We start from the raw sequence: 4,347 nt of genomic DNA on the forward strand, positions 1-4,347 counted from the left end.
GGAGGCACTTGTATAAAACAATGAGACCAGTTTTCTTGTACAGCTTGTAAATGAAAATATACCCAAGCATCGGCAGTCCTGCAGAAACCGGCACAGATTCTCCTAGGGTGAGGGCTCTGAGAGACAACATTTACTTGACCGGGATATCTAGGTGGTAATTTGCAGTTTTAAAAATCAATCAATTTGTTGCCTCTCGGATAGACTTTAGTATCCCTCTTCAGTTTCAGTCCCTTCTGCTTCCTTATAGATTGCCTGATGAAAGCCCTGGCAAAAAGGGACCCAATGATTGTCATGAAGCCCAAGCTTATAACCAGGGAAGTCCTTCTCAGAGTGGTGGCAGCACCTCCAGTATTCTGGCCGGTAGGGCAATGCCTGGCAATAGGGCTTGAGATGCCACCGGCACAGGGACACATCCCCCTTCACATATTTTTTCTTGCACTGCTTACAAGGGTCCTCTCTATAGCATGGATCTCGAACCCAGCGAGAATCTGCTGGCCTGATGTTGTAGTACTCAATGAGGAACTTGAAATAGCAGCAGGCACAGTTAAGAGCCACTAAACTCTTGGTGGGAAGAAACCTGAAGATTTTCTTCCCTGAAAACCTGAAGGTTTTCACCAGAACATAGCGGGGCAGGAAAACCATGTATGGCTTAGGCTCCAGAAGCTGCTGGGTTTTAAACCTGGTCTCCAGAAAGTCAAGAGACCCCTGCTTCTTCCAACTGGAGGCCTGACGCACCGGTACTGTACTTCCCATGGGAGAGGCTGGCATTGGGACATATGAATTGGCTGCAACACTTTTTTCCGCAGGGGCACCGCCCCCCTCAGCAGCACCTTCAGGCGGCTGGCCTCCGCAGACACTTGTGCTGTGCTTTCATTCAACCGGGAACAGTCCGGCTGGTGCTGACCAGGCGGCAAATAGAAAAACAGCCTCCCAGGAAGTGGGTCTTCACAGGGCTTTATCCAAGAAGGCTGGCCCTTCTGCACCTTGGACACAGTGAGGCCAACGCACACAGATTCCTTTCTTTTCTGCTCAGGATCTTGTGGTCCAAACTTTCTCCTCATGCATTCAACGGCACCTGTGGGCAACTTGATGGCTTGAGTTGGAGAAAAGGTGACTCAAGACCCGCTGTCATTTCTGCATCATGCCTATTGCTGATTTTTACAGCAGTTTGCTGATCTGGCTCTATTTCTGCATTACCCATGGGGGAACTCACACCTGCTGGCATTGAGGGACAGCCTGGAGCAGCTCCATCCCAGGAATGCTTCTCCTTCTGAGAACAGTGGTCAGCTCTTGACGGGCCACAGCCCACAGGTACAGACCCCACAGGAGGATTCACCCCAGTGTCAGGTGCTTCCAAGGCACCTTCATCAGCCTGAGTGCCATGTGCAAGCAGCACCCGCTTCCCAGGGAAGCTGCTCTTCTGAGGGAGGCTCCCAGGCTCTGACTGGCTCTGCCACTTCAGGCGCTGGGACTCCAGCCAGGCTACCATGTCCAGGACGCGGACTGGCTCTCTCTGGGATTCACCAACCTCAAAATTTCCCCTTTCCGTGGGCTCTCCACAAGCCCCGGGGGCAGAAAAGGACTCAGAGGCTAGAGGCACAGCTCTGGATGGCCTGGAAAGGCTCCCCATGGCAGGGGAGTTAGCACAACTGGCCCACAGAGCAGCACAAGCTCTTAGCTCCAGGAAGGCAACCATCTGGGTGACAGACAGAGGCCTCCGAGTGCAGATGTCAGCCCCACTGTCACTCGCATAGTGCACAGAGCAGTGTTCAATGCCACACGCAAAAGGCTCAGGCTCATAGCATAGGCCTCTGGCTTCCCTCATCCTTTCTAACTGTATCCTGGCTTCTTTAAGGTCCCTCGATCATCTCCCTCTTTTTGTAGCTCTCCCATCCATACCCCAGGACCCTTTATTTTCATAGATCGTATCCAATTCCTGCCCCGGTGGGCTGCAAAGAATGCGATTTTCTCCTTTGAGTTTCAGGGTTTCACCAATGCCAGGCATTCCAGCCGCCCTTCCCCCTCCTCACCCTGGTGGATGGCTGCCGATGGTGCCTTCTTCTTGGTTTGAGCATCCATGCTGCTCTCTTCAGGGCTCTTCCCTCTCATGCCGCTCAGAACATTTGGAGAAAGGACCCCAAAAGGCTTTTGAGATGATGCTTTACCACGAGAGGTGGAAGGAAAGACACTGGCTTTCATGTAGCTATCTTTGCCTTTTTTTCCCCCATAGCCTCCTGGTGGCTCATGGGAGTTCTCGGGGTTTCCTTGATGATTTCCACAGGTTGCGGTTTCTTAGGCAGTTTCCAATGTGGCGAAGGTACATGACAGAGGCTCTTGCAAGTCAAGGCCAGTGAAGACGGACTGAGGATGCCTCTCCCAGCTTCCTGCTGGAGTCAGTAATGGAAGAGGCTAGCTTCTCCTACTGAGATGGGTCTGATCTTTTTTGAAAGATTAAAATTGTGAAATGCTAATATTGAACAACTTTCCATTCAAATCCGCTGCGGTTCCTCGCGACAGGAGACTGAACTTCCTTTGGCGCTAAGGTCCGGAGCCTGATGTGACATCACAGTCCATCTCCCGCAAAACCCTGACGTCACAGACACACGGACCCACAGCGCTATGACTTCCTCTCGAACTGAGGCCGCCCTCAGTCGACTTGCCTAGCCAGGAAGCGAAAGAAGCTTCCCAGCCTCTGTCCTGCCAGGTCCCGAGGAAGGTTAAGGCCAGGCACGAGCTCATCTGCTGTGGGACAGGAAGGACAGAGTGGCCAAGCCGAGGCGGGCGTGACTTTGCGAGGTGATCCCCACCCAGGGCTCGACTTCCTCACCAGTTGCAGGTCATGGAGACGCAGCCGCTCGGGTGCTGGCCTGTCCATAATCTCTCTGGCCTCAGCCAGGACCCCGTGGGCCAGGTGACTCGCTCAGCCTGGGAAGAGGTGCGGGCTCTTGGGTCCCTGCCTCAGATGCACCTGCAGCGCAGTGCTCCCTGGACCTGCTGGGCCTCCCCCGCACCTTGATGTTTTAAATAACCTGAAACCTAACATGAACTCTATAAAGAATAAATGCTACTGATATTATGAGTATGACTCCTCCTCCTTCTATCATTATTTATTGTGTTTTTTGTTTGTTTGTTTTTAATCTTCACCCGGACATTCTTCCACTGATTTTTAGAGAGAGAAGAAGGGAGGGAGAGAGATAGAGACAGACATACATAGATTGATTGCCACCCCACCCTTCCCCACCAGGGCCAGGGATCAAGCCTGCAACTGAGATATGTGCCCTTGACTGGAATCTAACCCGGGACCCTTCAGCCTACAGGCCAATGCTCTATCTACTGAGCCAAACTGGCTAGGGCTATCATTAATTGGACTCAACCTGTATGGATCACTGCCTGGAGGCCAGGCCCTATGCTGAGGAGCTGGTGATGAGAGGTGAAAGTCAATGTCCCCCTCCTTCAGGAGCTCAAAGTTAACAGAGAGGAGAAAGCTCCCTGTGCTCCATGAACCACGAGATAAGACAGTATAAATCATAGCGCTCCCAAGCTTTCACGGCTCAACCCAAATCCTATCTCCTTCATGAAACCTTCCCAGATCGCCCTATTAGAAATTAATCTCCTGACTCCCGTGTCCCCAGGGCCTTTGGCTTGTTCCTTTCCTGGAGTACTTACCACTATTTACCTTGTATAAGAGTGATTTATGCACATGCCAGTCTCTCCCACTAGAATGTGAGTTCCTGAGGACAGAAATATTTATGAAGGGCCTTTTGATGACTTTGGTTATTGTATGAAGGACCAACATAACAGCATCAATAATCTGCTTCACATTTTAAAGTGATTTTATAACAAAATAATTTAAATAGAATATAATTTCTGAAGTGTTTTCACATTTTTATTCTTATAAGCCATTGTCTCTTTTTTCCTGTCCACTTGATAGTTGCCACACAGGAGGCAGACAGCTTGCCATGACCTGTGTAAGGTCACAGAGGTAGTTAACAGCAGGGTTAAACCCGGACCTGGCCTATGTGTTCTCAGCAGTCTGAAGCTGGCATTTTAGCTGATATGGCTGTGCTGCATAGGCCTAGCCCCATTAACTCACCCTTACCTAGCAACTCCACATTCTGCTGCACACAAGTAATTTGGCTTCCTTGTCATGAGTGTAGTTTAGTAAGTTCCTTTCCTGTTTAGACATAAAATGAAGCCAGATGAAACAAATTGCGTCTTTTTACTGCCTTTCCAGACTGATTGTAACTCCTGCCCTGATGATTTTCAGGTCGGCAGAGCCTGGTCTCTAGCAATTTCCCCAACAAAACCGTGTGCCTTTGGAGTGATTAGGGGTGGGCATGCTTGCTC

General features: G+C 50.5%; 1 pseudogene; it reads right to left on the reverse strand.

Annotated features, from left to right (window-relative positions):
* Positions 1-204: 204 nt before the first annotated feature.
* LOC139018449 (F-box only protein 34-like) lies at positions 205-2,875 on the reverse strand (annotated as a pseudogene).
* Between the last annotated feature and the right edge of the window lie 1,472 nt (positions 2,876-4,347).

The sequence above is a fragment of the Myotis yumanensis genome, unplaced genomic scaffold, assembly GCF_028538775.1.
Source record: "Myotis yumanensis isolate MYYU_CA2020_CCGP unplaced genomic scaffold, mMyoYum1.0.hap1 SCAF_10, whole genome shotgun sequence".
NCBI lineage: Eukaryota > Metazoa > Chordata > Mammalia > Chiroptera > Vespertilionidae > Myotis > Myotis yumanensis.